The 16,301-nt window shown below is 29.1% G+C and overlaps 1 protein-coding gene across 2 annotated transcripts in view; it reads left to right on the top strand.

Moving 5' to 3' along the window:
• Window positions 1-16,301, top strand: part of LOC107456656 (1-phosphatidylinositol 4,5-bisphosphate phosphodiesterase classes I and II) — a 384,337-nt gene that overhangs the window by 180,071 nt on the left and 187,965 nt on the right. The gene's annotated exons all lie outside the window — the stretch shown is intronic.

Raw genomic sequence — 16,301 nt, forward strand, 5'->3', positions numbered from 1 at the left:
GAGTTACTCTTCTAGTTTTCGTTGTTAACTAATTTTGTTAGTTTTGTTTGTTTCGTTAAGCTAATTTTGATTGTAAATAAAAATTTAGAAATTTTTCTTTTAACACACATATTAACGAGTGAGAGGGTCCATTGAAATATAGCAATTTCTTTAACTTAATAATAGAAGAGATAAATTTCAACTTGAAGTATTAATAAATAATAAACTAAAATTAATTAATAAACTAAAATTAATTAATAAACTAAAATTAATTAATAAACTAACTTTAAAGTTTTTTAACGCTATAAAATATACTTTATTAACTTGAGGTTGTAGCCCAGTGGTTAGAGAATTTGACTTCGCTCCGGAAGGATCGATGTTCGATCCTCAACTCCGCTACGAGCCTAATTCATGCGATACGCATACTCGTAAAATCTGTGGAATCGAAAGGCCCGTGGTCGATCGCTGAGCACTACCATGGGCACAAGGAGCTGGGTAAAATTCCCTTCCTCTTCAGATCTATGAGGAAGTGGCCACATGAATGAGAGGTACTGCCTTATATCCATGGGGTTCTCAGTTAAGATGCTCCTTCACCCTTGTGGTGCTCTTTCGTCAAATCAAAGGCGCGGCGCACTTTAATTTGCAAATGGCAAATGGCTGATGATCTTAGGTTATCAAAGTGACTTTTGAAACAACAACTTCACAAACGCTTGAATTAATTTATTTTTAACAAAAAACTTTTCATTAACTATTTATAAAAGGTTCATGATACTTTTTTAACATTTAAAAATATGCTTCATTAACGATTGTTTGATTTAATTTCTTTTTTATCAAATACTTTGTATGAAATATTTATAAATGACCAATATTTTGTTAATTTTGCTGTAATGAAATAATCTGAAAGATTTTTAAAATTATTATTATTCATTTTATTTCAAAATACAATTTGAGCATTATTACCTTAGATAAATGTTGACGACAGATCTTAGAATCTTTTGAAACAAAACCCAAAATAAGGAAAGACATAATAGAGCGAAAAGATCGAGGCTAAGTGCGAGAGCTTACTGACCATTTCCTTTCTAAGGACGTAAAAGCTAAGATTGACTCATAAAAGAGATAAGCCACTTCTTTTACGTTTTCCTAACAGAGAACTTCACTTCCGAAAATTCACACTGTTTACACTTACAAAGACATCTAAACAAAAACAAAAAGAAAAAAAATGTCCGCCCTAACTGACAAATCGGGGGTAGCATTCTTTTTCTTTGATTTTTTTTGTGTGCCTCTTAGCTTCAAATTCTGGACATTTTCCAAATGCTCTTTCATTTGGCAGTGAGTCCTTAAAATATCATTCAAAATTGGAACTACGTTTAAGAAGAAATAAAAAAAATATATGGATGTATTTATTAGTTGAGAATATTTTGAATATGCGTTGTACGATGCTGGTATTTGAAGAAAGTTTAAGTAACTTAATATTTACTTATAAAAAGAGGAATAAAGTTTCATTGCTTCTCGATCGAAATAGTGTGTTTAATTATTATTATTGCTTCTTTTTTATTTTGTAGACATTTCATTTATGACTCGAATTTTAAATCAAATTTATGAATGAGCTAGTTATTGATATTAAAATTACGCATTTATAAAATCAAGTAAATTTTTAGAAAAAAGGGGTAATAACGTTATTCAGAGTTACTTAAATGGATTTTTAGTTAAATACATCTGCCAATATAAGGACATGCATTTTAGAAGTAAAACTAGGGTTTACAATTACGTTCTATACTTGTATGTACTGTTAGAATTTTTATTATACAGTTATGGTAAATTAATCGGCAGCAGTCTGTCCATCCAATTATCAGTAAAGTTTACGGTAAAGAACATTTTTTATTATTACGGTTTTGAAACCTTTTACAACTAGTATAGTCAAAAACCATGAATACAAAAATATATGGTTTTTTAAACGTTTGATAGTAGCATGTTTTCAAAACTTTAATGAATGAAATATAACCATTGGAGATAGTTTAGCAGCTTGATGGTGCTGCCATCTATGTGTGAATGAAAGTATCGTATTCTAATAATCTAAAGTCTCAAAATAAGGAGTGCAGGACACTGGCAAGGTCTCGCTGGGATGTTCGCTGTGACTTCCCATAGATTTTCATCATTCGGCAAATTTTGTCTGGCCATTCGATATTTTTGCAAAATTTTATTTTTTTTAAGAAATAAAATTAATCGATATTACAACTTTATTTAAATTTTTTTACATATTGATGAAACAAATGTGCTAAAATATTATTTAAAGTTTACATTTCACCATTCTGAAATCTTCCTTAACAAATTTACATTCCTCATAGCCACTAAAAAGCTCAATTTTTATTCTCTTGCCAGCTCTTTCTTCCGAATACAAACAAGCCAGTTTTCTCTGTAATTGTGAGATCATATGCCAATGAGCTTATCTTCAAAAACTACCACGGTCTTCTCTTATGAAAAAAAAAGTTTAACATCGAATAGGTAAATACAGTTTGGTTAATAAGGTAGGCGAATGTTGCATAAATTTGAAAAAAAAAATCTATTTGATTACGTACTGCAGAAACTTATCTTAATTTTTAAATACATAAGAACTTCTACGTTGAAAAACTGCGAGAGACTACGATTAAAAGAATAAACAGAAGGAGTACTTTTATGGCTGTCTCTCTATATAGAGTAAAATAAGTATTAAAGCAAAAAAGTTGTTACCACAATCACCACTACTTCAATAAACTCTGGCCGAATATGCTTCTCACTTTCACAACACAGCTATTAGATAAAACAATATGAGACTTAGTATATTTCTGAAAAAATGTATCAGGTTTCTAAACGTAAAGGAGCATTTTGATCTCTTAATGTAATTATGAATGCATTTATTTTACCTCAAAATTAAAAACTTTTCATTATTTTATTTATTTATTTATTTTATGCCCTGCGTTATTTAGTTTAGTGAAACCTATTAGCAAGCGAATAGTTTTTATACTTATTTAATTTTACGTCTATAAGTGCGAAATTCGTCTCATTTTGTTTAAATTTCGAATAAGTTTCAAAGTAATTAAATTGTTATTACTGACGGTTTTTTTAGGTCAAAACTGATCGCAGTAAAGATGTAATTTTTCTTTAACATTTTTATACTCACATAAAAAGGATTAAAAAAAAACAAACAAAACAGTTGAAGCTTTTTTCAAAATAAACTTTTGAATTAGTTTCTGTGACATTGAATTAGTTACGGAGTTTTGGTGTCCTTCATACATTCCGGAACAGCTAACAAAAAAGGCGCATTCTTTTGCATTGTTTGTACACAGCGATTCAAATATTCACCTTTCATTTAAAATAAATAAATCAGTAGGGATTACTTTAATAAGAGTTCTAGATTCCAGAATATTCTATCTCTATCGTTATTCGACGAGATTTGCTGAACACAGTATTTTTGTAGTGTGAAAAACTACATCTTTATCTTAACTGCGAAATATATATATATATATATATATAATAATAATATTAATAATTAATGTTGTTCTTGAAATATATATAGAAAAAGTTTATTATAATTTTTGACAACCTGATCATGCACTTATTATAAGAAATTGTGCCTAGTCAACAATTTAATGCGTATTCCGAATTAGCAATTACCTTACAGTTCAGAGCAGATATTTACTAGTAATTAATCCTACAATAGATCTAAATGTAATTAATACATCTACTAATCAATTCAATCGATCTATTGAAATTGCTGACACATTTTACTGTACCTGGGAAGTTGATTATATATCTGTTATCTAGTTTCTAATTTAATGGCATCATTCGAAATTCTATATCTCTACATGGCTAGAGTGTTTATAGATAAAGTTATGGCCGACAGTTTGTTAAGGCTGCGTCATATATCACCATACTAAATCGTAATTTCACAAATATACCCGAAGATCTATCTGCTCCTTTAAACGCTTCGTTTAATTTCGCATTCAGAATAATACTGAAGCCAGTTAAGCTTGAGAAATCCATTTCCCGTAAACTTGATAACAAAGCAATTGAAGATTAAGAGGAGCACGTTATTCAAACAGAAGTAGATAAATCTTATGAAATATTTTGAAGGACTATATCTGTTGAAGACAATTGTGTTTTCTGCGTAACAAAATTTATCCCGATTTTTTTTCTCACGATTCAATGATATTTTTGAAAATAGTAAACTTATTTTGAGTTTTCTAACAATTGAATTCTTTTTCTTTGCCTAAAAATATGTCCAATTATATGTAAAAATATGTTTTTTATCACGCGTTAGAAATGTCCAATATATCCTAAGTAGCAGTACTTCTTGCACATGCGAAACGGTTGTCTGCGTTTACATACGTAAATTATACAGAAAAGTGTATGATTTTGAAAATTTAAATTTTCTCTGCACTAATTCATTGGCCCTCGAACCATTAAGAATGTCTCTTAATATGTTAAAATTTGACATATTAGAGACATTCATTATTAAGAGACATAAAATTATTAAATTAAAAGTTATTAAGTTGATTTCTTTTTTAATTTTGCATTTATGTGTTTAAAAGTACTATAAACGTAAATGCCTAACCTAAAGTGAAGCAACACGGTGAAAACAATTCTGGTAAAATTACTGCATTGTACGAAAATGACATTTCTGGTTCAAAAAAAAAAAAAAAAGAAAAAGAAACATAGCTCTGGTTTAAAAATCATAACATAGGGTACTTAAATCATTCATCTGCTCATTTTTCCATGCATGTGGTAACGATTTAGCAAACTTATTTTGATCAAAATTATAGTTTTTATTGCCAAACATTTAGTAAGAAATAAGAAAAGCTGAAAAGTAAATTTAATCAAATAAATTGCGTTTATGCCATACTCTAATGTATCATCACAAAATTATAACATGATTTCAAAATTTAATCACTCATTATAAAATCATATTTTATAGTTAATTTTCCAAAATCAGTACTAAAGCATTCCTTTAAAAATTGCCGAGCTTTTCGGTGTTCTCATAGAGCAAGAAACACGGTAAATTTAACCATGTTCTAGTAGTTCTGACTATATATTTTTTTAGTGCATGATATCACGAGACAGATGAAAGGAAGACTGAGTCTTGACCATGACTTTCTTACACACATCGCTATAGTTTTAAAATACTTATTACTCGTTATAGTTTTAAAATACTATTCATATATTACAACATTTTATGTTTTTAGTACACTTAATATTTTTGAAAACTAAATAAATGTTTAAAAATTCCTTCCTAAACTTATTAAACTATAAAGTAATGGCAAAATTTTCTAGATAGAGAACGTTTGTGTGCTTGTGCCACATTAGATTTAGTTTTAAACATCTCTTAACTGTTTAAGAATGGACTTTCAGTTGAAGTTGTTTAACGTATTTTTAAATACGTGATAAGTTTAAGTCATAAATGAATGCTTTTTTGCTTATGAAATAGTTAAAAGATTGCATTTACTGTTTCATTTATCTGAGCAAGTTTGAATAATTAAGATAAGGAATTAATTAAATACGATGTTAACTAAATCATCTATATAACACAGAAAAAGATAATGGTCTAAAAGTATATAATGGGATTTTTAATTAACTAAAGACGCTGATGTCCTTGGCTGTCTTCATCTTAAAATTTTCTATATAATGAAAAACAAATAATGGTCTAAAAACCGTTTGTTGTTGATGCATTCTTATTGGACAGAAAAACAATACAATGAGATCTTTAATTAACAAAAAGACCCTGAAGTTTTTAGCTGTCATCAGTTTAAAAATAATAAAAGTTGGAGCGGTATTTACATATGAATTATTTATTCATCTCTTATTTAACTATATTTTAACTTTGTAATACTGCGATATTACATTTGAAATTACTTTCAAGTATTTCTGAAGTTTGATGCGGCTTATATTTTACTTCAGTTGACATTTCCGTCATTATGTTGTGATTTTATTGGAATAGGAAATAACGGTTGTGACAATCTTACTCAAAATTACAACTTTAAAACTAAACAGGAATACTCCTACATTATAGTAATGTAGGAGTATTCCTACGTTATTTTTGTTATTCCTACGTTATTCCTACGTTAACGTATAACGTATATTTTTGTGATAAATATATTCGGTTACCGTTTTATTATCATATTACGGTAAATAAAATGCTTAAGGTTTTCGATATCTTACATTTCTTTTTAAAATAATTTTTGTGCAAAATTGTGTACAGTCAACATATGCAACTAATATAATGATTGCAAAAATAATTATTTGAATTTACATTGAAATAATAAAAATTAGTGTTTCGTATTTTTGTTAAATAATTTCTTGTGTGAAAAACATTTGACGACGGTTGAGTGTTATGCGGATATCACACTAGAGAAAAATAAGAGCAACCATAAGTGGAACCTCCACTCTATCCGCAACTCTAAACGCAATTTCGTAGTTCGGAGTGAGTTGCCGATAGGGTCGCTTAATTTCCCAATATTTGTGCGTAAGGGGGTTACAACTTTTTGTTACTTATCTGAATTTGTGGCTAATATTATTATTTCTATTATCTCATATTTTCTCAAAGATATTTGTGAAGGAAAGAAAAGTAAATCCCAGACGCTCTAGAATTGATATCCGCTTAATTTTATGTAATAACTTAATTAATTTAATGTATTAACTCAAAATTTCAGTCTATCATCCTCTTCATCAACGCCACTGCCATTTTTATTTATATTTGTAAACGTCATCACATAGAACTGAAACGTCATAAAGGCAATTGATCTGATTGGTCCAAGTGTGATTTGGCAATCCTTACGTAAATTCAAATTCTTAAGTGAAATTAATTGAACAGGAGGTAGAAAAATAAAAATAACCATAACTACATTAATTCAAATTGGAACAGCGCACAAGGCAGCTAAAACCAAATTCAAATCCTATAAACTAGTAATAATATAAATTTACTCAAAAATAATTTAAAAATAATTTAAATATAATTTAAATGAAATTTAAATAAAGTTGTGTGCTTACAGAGCAGCACTTCATCAGGGGACACACTGTCTGTAAACACACAGGAGCCTTTCTGTTGTTAGTGGCAAAGCCAAAACTAACAGTGCCCCGAGGCCCCTAATGAAAATACAAGCATAAAGAATAATAATAATTACCACATTAAATAAATATTTACCATTATATCCTTATTTATAGGCAATTCTTCTCTCAGTGGAGTGAAACAGTTGCTGGGCTATTCCACGGTAACTTACGTTACATTCACATAAACTTTATTGCATTGAGAACTTAGAAGCAAGCAAATAATATGAATACACATACTAAAATAAAGTGATTTCTTAAAATTACAATCAAAACCAAAAGGAATCTTAATTAAAATAATTATTATTTTTCAATTTAAACAGTGTAAAAGCCTAAAATTAGTGTGGTAACTTACGTTACCGAAAAAGGAATGGCATAAATTTGCAATACACTTGAAGGCAAAATTCTGTTCTTATACAAAAGTTTCATGATTAAGATTATATGTATCATTTTTCTGACATGTTTAAATATTTCTTATGCCTAGATTTAAGATTTTATTTCAAAAGTTAAATTAAATATAATTTTTTAAGTGGGTAACTTACGTTACAGTAACTTACGTTACGAAATTCCCTTTGTATCAAACTTTTATCAAATAATGTACAAATGCAAATTAAGTTATTTAAACAGTATAGTGCAAGGGAGAAAAAGTATACATGAAGTAAATTCAGATACTTTTGATTCACACATAACTGCAAACTTATTAAGTCCTCTGTTATTAACTAGTACAGGGGGCTCAATTCTTTTCACCATGCTTTCTTTCTGGTAGAATATTTCATCTCTTTTTTTCAGGCCATTTACAATAGATTCCCACAGCAGCCCTTACATTGACTTTAAATTCTTTCTCTGCCACAGACATTACCACACCAGGATATAACATGTCCTCCTATCTAACCATATATCAACCCCCAGCATTTATCTTGGATTCATCATTTTCTTTTTCAACATCTTTCACTAAAAAAAGCTCTTCTGGTATGCCATCTTGTACTCTTAAATGGTGGATCTGCTTAATGTTTTTAATCTGTGGAGATTTTGAGAATAGACTAGACACTCCACTCATCTGTTCTAGAGACTCGCACTCAGCTGTTTCTTCTAAACATAAAATAAATTTCTAAAGAATTTCGTAAGATGGAACATTATAAATTTTGCTGAAGGCTTCCTTAGTCAATCCGAACTTTTCATGATGCTTAGAAACACAAGCATTGCCTGGAAGTTTGCTACTAAGCAAGACATGCTTTGGACGGAGCTCAAAAAATTTAGTTTTTCCAATTTTGCATTCTGGATTTTCTTCCATAAACATTTGGTGCATTTCTCGAACTGAATGATGAAGATGCCGTGCTTGTACTTTCTTTTTTTTACCATTAGCATCTCTAATTATAACTACATCCTTAACTCCCGGTGCCTGTCGAAAGATTTCGTTCAACTTTGAAAACATATGAATGCCAACACCCAAATTAATAACTTAAAGCAAAGAGTTTCATTAAAATTAATATCTTAGGGCAGTGATAATTTATTTAAACTTTGGTATTGTAACTGGATACATCTTATTTAGTTTGTATGCCAATTTTCAAGAGGAATAAACTCATTTCACATTGGTAACTTACGTTGCATGCATGTCAGTAACTTACGTTGCACATATTGAATGGGGCATAAAGCAATAAATAAGTAATATTTGAAAAGAAAACTATTGCTGCTTATTTAGTGTTAGCCTCTAAGGAAGAAAAAATATTATTCTTACTTTTGTATCACTTGTTCTTTTTTACACACAAAAACTTTTTCTAGTTTTTGGTAACTTACGTTACATGCATTAATGTTTAGTTGAAATTTATATAATTAAGTGAATTTAACAACAAAAACTTATTTTGACACTGCACAATATTTCTATTAAGTGTAATAAACAATATTCATTCTTTGGAACATTTTGAAATTAAAATAATGTTAACTAACTGATTTTCAAAAGCTAACCCAACTTCTTCACCCAAATCAGAACAAGTAAATGCCAATGTTCAGTGGGTTACCAACACTAAAAAACTAATTTCTCAAAAAAAATAATTATAAATTATCAAACTTCAAACCTTTCTAATTCAGAAAACATCCAAAATGATAACATTATTCTTATTTGAATTTTCCAATGCTTTTCCCCTTTTTCATGGAATTGCCCTGCTGATATTCGGGTAACTGTGATTTCTATATCACACTAGGATTTTCGAGCAATTTCTGTTGCTCATTTCGTTGCCCATAATTTTCATCCTGTGACATATATTAATGCACATTAAACGATATGAAACAAAAAAAAAAAATAATAAAACTTTAAAAAACCAAACTATAGACAAAATTGCTATGGCAATCGAGCTGAAAGATTAAGTTTAATTTTTTTAACAAATAGAATTGGATTTTTTTTCGATGGAGTCATCAAACATTTTGGGATCGTTACATTAAATAATTTTGATTTTGATTTTAAACCTGCTAATTGCCAAGAAAAATAAAACATTTTAAAGTGAGCGGAACCACTTAGTTGGCGATATATAGGAAATAGTTGTTAAATTTAGTGCAACATTTCAGGCAAATTTTTTCTGGAAATATAGAAGTATAACATAGTTACCTTCTTAAACTAAAGAATTTATACTAAGTTTTAAAAGCTTGGCCATGTTAGATGCTTTATAAAAGTAACATGTAATGCATAAAATTCTTAATATTACATAATTTATGAGATGACGTGTGGTCATAAAGGTGGTTAGATCGAAGAAGAAAGTTTAGGCATAGTAAAGAACATCATTTTTTTTAACCCTTAGAGATTTTTCATACCATACGCTTTTAAAATTATTGAGAGACTTTAACAGAGGGTTGAGAATTTTTTTTAAAACTATATTGCTTAAATTTGAGGAATAAAACATTTTAAGTAACGTTTAGTAAATGATTTGTTGTTTAAACATAAAAATGTTAAATGAAAAATATTAATTTTATGGGATTATATAAGTGAAAAAACGCAAGTACGTGTACAAAAAAGATTTAAAAAAAAAAAAAAACGAACACTTTATAACTTTTAATCAAAACTTCTTATGATGGAACTAAATTTTTATAGTTCAAATATATAACTTATAGTACGTTAAAGGATTACACTGTGAAAAATTCCGAATCAAATTACGGCATTAACTACCGACACCCTGAGTGATGTTATTTTTTACCGTAAAACTCTATTTTACTGGAAAATGTTACGGAACAAAATAATCTAATATACGGTAGTTTTTTCAGTAATAATTACATTAAAATCTCTGAAGTACTCTAATTAAATAAATAATACTGTAAAATATTTAACGATACAATATTTAACGGTAAAAATGGGTTCTACGATAAAATGGATTTTACGTTTGATGCCTCCAAAGGTACTTATTACGGTCTTCACACTATTATTTGATACGGAATTTTTAACAGTACAGTACAGACTATCTTTTAAGTTACGAAGTCTGACAAGAAAAATGCATTCCTTTCCTGAAAATGCAAATTCTTTTAATGCATTCCTTTTTTTAACGAATTCGAATCCGACCTTAAAAATATAGTTAGTATTCGCAACTATTAGTTAAAGCAGGAGAGCAGTTAAAAGCTCAGACCCCAAAATGCTAATTTTAATTTTTTTGCTTAGTTCGCTATATATCGAGAACTCCGTCTACTATACATCGAGAATTTTAATTTTAAATGAAATAAATGAACCATATTTATAGGCCTGGTAATTAGAAAATTAAAATTAAGGAGTAGATTTCTAATAAGTGTGTAAAGTAAAATGGTTACAATTAATTAATGGGTTTTTATGAACGTTATTTATCTTAGAGTTGGAAACATAAAGTAAACGAAATTCATCATTAAGTACCGTCTAAATCAAAATAAAGCAGATGTGCTCTTTCTTTTTTTTTTTAACTTTAAAATGCACGCAGTTTCCTTTTTTATAACCCTACCATAAAAGTTTCGATTTTAAATGAAGTAAACAGACCTGATTACATTAAATTTCAATTTACCCAAATCGAATTTAAATTGAGTTAATAATACAAGTAAAATGAGAGTAATAATAAACACATTTAGCATAAATAAAAAAAAAGGATGGAATGCACTTATTTATGTAAATAAGTTTTTAAAGTTTCGATGCTTCTTATCGAGATTTTTCCCTTTCTCTCTTTTTTTAAAATTAGTACTTTTTTCTTCTTCAAGTCTCAAGGAAGTTATTTAGAAGTAAAAGTAGCTCAGATAAGCATAAATATTATTATCAAGTAGTTTTCGTTTCGGAAAAAAAGGGGAATTTGAATTTTTTTATTTATTTTTTAGAGTTCCTTTTTTTCTAATTCTGTTTCTTATTTCTTTCTATGAAAAAGGATTCTTACTACCGTCGGATCAGAAACTTGTTAGTTATTTAAAAATATTTATGGATTAGAATTTGCATTTAATCACATTAACATTAAAAGCTTGTCTTAACGGCAGTTCGAAAGGAAAAATTTTTTACCATCAGAAATTTACACAAATTAGCAATAATTTGAGTTAATCGTGATAACATATTTTGAAATTCTTTTTTACCGAAAGTTTAATTTAAATTAACAAACTCGACAAGGTCAAAATGTGACTTTACAGTTTAAGCTTGAGATGATGCTCACTTTTTTTTAAATTTAAAGAAGGCAAAAAAGTGAGTTATACGACAATTAGAAAGGGCATATTTACCAGCACTGGCGATAAAAGATACTTATTTTTAGTTTACAAAAATCTTTATAAATTTTTAAATCATTATCTTTTTTTTTCAATCAATTCCTTCACTGAATATGTTTACTAGAATGATAAATTTAAAAAAATATTTTTTAAATGTAAAGCAAGCCATTGTTTTTCTGCCCCTTTTTAACTTTTAGTATAAACAAAAGATTTTTTGTTGTTGTTGCTTTTCTTAACTGATAGTTTAGATCATCTGCTTGAGTCCGTATACATTAAAAAAAATTCGAAATACAGAGGGTTTTTTTGGCTCAAATATTCTTTTTTAAATCCCAGGAGGGAAAATCGACAATCGAGTATGGAATTTGAGGAATTGCATTTTCTACTGATGGGAAAGATCTCTTTACTCTGACACTTAACAAGACACTTAAAGAGGAAGCTATACAACGGAGGAAACTTTTTATTGCAAATTCTATTTCCCCATCTTAACTAATTCAGAAATTAAAGTTTTGAAATAGCTGAATCCGAGCTATGAAATGCAGGAAAAAAATTCAAAATATCGAAATGTAAGCAAATTATTGGAAGAGAACTTCCCTATTGCGTAATCCTGAGTTGTACTCTCATAATTTGTTTTCATTTGGATATTTTGAAATTTTTTTTCAATACTTCATGGCTTACTCTAGGTTTGCCTAAATTCACTTTTTTTCATACTTTAAATTTTAGTTATGAAATTGCGATGAAAAGTTTCTCTCGTGGTATTGCATCCTCTTAAGTTTCCACTTGATAGTTTCGATATTGTAGTCTGAAGTGCACGGCCACCCTCAAAAATCAAGGTACTTCCAAGTTGTTTGCCATTGTATCAGAGGAGACCACCAGGAAAAGGCAATAGCAGATTTCATCTTTGAACAGATTTCCAGAAAAGTTGTGTGCTTGAAGTCGATACCATTACAGTTCCTTCCTTAGCTAAATCATCAGCTTCCTCATTCTCCCACCCCCAATATCAATATACAAAGGTACTCACAAGGGAAACTAGGGAAGTGTGACTCGCCAATTTTGAAATAAAGTAGTGGGATGTATGCCTTATGATGAATAATTTTAGGGGGCAACATTCGTTTCGGCCCATAGAAGGTCCTGTGAGAGATAAAAAATAATTTAATATATAGAAAAATTGGTATTTTATTACGTCAATGCAGACTATTAGTTATTGTAATTGTCTCATAATCCAATTAATTTGGAATCAATTGGATAATTAATCAATCAATCGGAAAATTAATTATTAATTGTTAATTAATTATTAATTGATTTGCAATTACATACTCCAATTAATTTGGAAAGTTTTTGAAAAAAAAATTTAAAAAATGTGATGTCAATTTTTTTTAAAATTAACCTAACAGGTTTTTCTGAAAAACTACAGATATATATAATTTTTGAAATCAATTTCGACAATAAATGTGCATTATATAGTACGTGAAAGTACCACAAAATTAATTGGAGTATGAGACAATTACAATAACTAATAGCCTGCATTGAAGTAATAAAATACCGATTTTTCTATATATTGAACCATTTTTTATTTCGCACAGGACCTTCTATGGGCCGAAACGAATGTTTTCCCCCTAAAATTATTCCTCATAAGGCATACATCCCACTAGTTTATTTCAAAATTGGCGAGTCACACTTCCCTAGTTTTCCTTGTCAGTGGAAATATAGATCTTGGCAGAACGAGAGTTGGTTTAGAAGGTAAAAATTGAAATTGAGGCCTTATCGCCTATACGGTGACATTTTTTCAGATGTTGGATAGAGCTGCGGCTATTAATTAAATAAAAAAATAAAAGGTTTAAAAAAAATAAACTATTTTGTTAAATTCCAAATGTTATATACTATGTTTATTAGGCAGATATCATAACGCTGTCCATATTGCATCTACTTTTTCACTGAAATGAAAAATCTTATTAACAATACGTTCGGATAGTTTTAGATCTTGATTGGTGCAATTTATGCAACTTTGTCGAACCAGATGAGATGGGTAAAATCCCAAATTTTCTGATAATGCTGAATCAAATGCATATAGATGAAGTTAACTATTATAGTTGTTTATTTTTTCAAAAAATAATTTAAATATTGAAAAATAATTTAAATATTGAAGAATTACGATTTTATTCAGAAAATATATACTAGTTCGGTCGAAATACTAGAAGTTGAATGAATACACTCAACTGAAAAGTTAAAGCCATTCGATTTATGTTAAATAGACTCAGATTTCCAGTGTGCTATGTTTATTAGCTTGCTCACTTTATTCCATGTTGATGTTTGCTGCAGCCTGATTCGAAATTGCAGGGGGGGGGGGGAAAGCCCCACAAGTCAAACCTCTATTGTGCCCCTAAAATCTCAAATGAAGCCAAAATTTCAAATTTTTAAACAGGACTAATTCAATCTACCCATTTAAATTAGTGTAATGTTTACGAAAATACAGCAAATTTTTTTTAGAAAAATTAATTATAGAAGCGAACGGAAAAATGAATAAAATACATTTTTCCGAACGAAAACAGAGCACAGTTTCACTCAAACATATATCACTTCCTGTATATATCGCTATCAGTGCAAGAACATAAGATCATGCGGAATGGACTAATTCAATCTACCCATTTAAATTAGTGTAATGTTTACGAAAATACAGGACATTTTTTTTAGAAAAATTGATTATAGAAACGAAATGAAAAATGAATAAAATACATTTTTCCGTACGAAAACAGAGCACAGTTTCACTCAAACATATATCACTTGCAGTATATATCGCTATCAGTGCAAGAACATAAGATCATGCGGAATGGTTTCTTTCAGGCAAAATGGTGAACTTCATCTGGAGTGGCATGTTGTTGCCAGATACCGGAAGCTAATTACTACGGTTGGATGTCACCTTCTTCACGTGACTGCCTTTGTGTCCTCCAAAAGATAGTGGTGGCCAATCGGGAAGCTATAAAAGCCACTGATGGCCGTAAGCCGCGATAATAAGCGTTGTCGAATTACTGCATTTATTTTTAATAGCTGAGGTATTCCTCGATAATAAAAGATTGCGCAGAGCACAGTATCGCTATCGAGTAAAAGGGAGAAAGTTTCCCAGAAGCAAAGAATTTTTTGATCGTTTTCATTCGTTTATGGAACGATGAAAAGAAGAACAAATTGGATATCGGTGATTAAATTAATTGAAAGTAACTTGACTGTGAAAAATTCCTTGGTGATAAAACTGTATCCTGCTTGGTTTGATAAAAATATGTTCAGTGTTTAACAGGCAGATGAATACCCCTTTTAGTTCATATAAAGTAGACAATTTCACGTTGAATTATGTAACAATGATGTATTTAAAATGAATGTAGAAATACTAAACGTAGTGAAAAACTTTTGACGATGTTGCGATTTTTGATGCAAATTACATGAAAATTTATTGTAATATTAATATTAAGTAAAAACAATATTATCACAAATAGTTGGAAATTAGTTTCCTTAATTGTAAATGAATGAAGCTTGTAAATTGACAAATGAATTAAATTCTTTTTAAGCTTTGAAATAAGTATTTATATTTCTTGAGAAGAGAATATTTTCTACCCTGAGAAAAATTATGATCAAAACTACCAGAATATGGCGAAACTTACTATGTTTCTGGCTTTATGGAAACACCTTAAAGCTTGATAATTTTTATCGAAGCACTTTCGTAATGCTTTTGGTAAAATTAACGAGGAAATATGGTTTTTTAATATGTGATAAAATTTCGTAAATGTGGCAAAACTTGATAAATTTAACCTGATATCTTAGAGCATGGCATAAAAACCAATACTCGGTAACAGTTATGTATGTGTACTAAATGTGTGGTGATAAGAACTATCATTTTTAAAAGCAGAATTTCCGATAAACCATTACCAAACAAATGTTTTAGAAACCATATTATCTGGTTTTAGAAACCACAATTACTTTTTTTTAATCAGCGATGTCATTACTATACTGTAGAGTAATTTTACCTGAATTTTTTCTCGGCGTAAAAAAAGTAACTATACAAACTGCTCTGATAAAACCATATTTACCTTGTAGTTTTTTGGGACTTTAAAAAGCTAAAGTCAAAATGAATTGAAATTGGGGGTCACGATTTAATATAGAGAGATGAAATCAAAACTTTATCAAATTTTTGTTTAATCATTATCGAGGTAGATCTAAGCATAGCAGAGATGAAAATTTTCAAAGACTTGTTTATTTGAGAATTAATGGAAAAGCAGTTCCTTTGAATTTATTTTTGATAATTTTAATTCTTTCATTGCTCTGGCAGTCATTAATTAGACTTCATTATTATTGTTTTAATTAAATGCTAATTTACGATTGTTAATATGTATATTTTTATTTCAATTTTAATTTCATTCCAAGGTTTAAAAATATCTAAGTCACCCTGTACAGATCACCCTGTGTAACATCTAAATGCCCGATTCTCAAATTTTTAGCTCTACTTAGCTCTTCCCAATTACATACTTTTGACCGGCACACAACCCAAAATGTGGGTCATGCATGGTGTTTCAAACTTT

The sequence above is a fragment of the Parasteatoda tepidariorum genome, chromosome 8 (genome assembly GCF_982258835.1).
Source record: "Parasteatoda tepidariorum strain Cologne lab strain chromosome 8, Ptep-v5.0, whole genome shotgun sequence".
In the NCBI taxonomy this organism is placed as follows: Eukaryota; Metazoa; Arthropoda; class Arachnida; order Araneae; family Theridiidae; genus Parasteatoda; species Parasteatoda tepidariorum.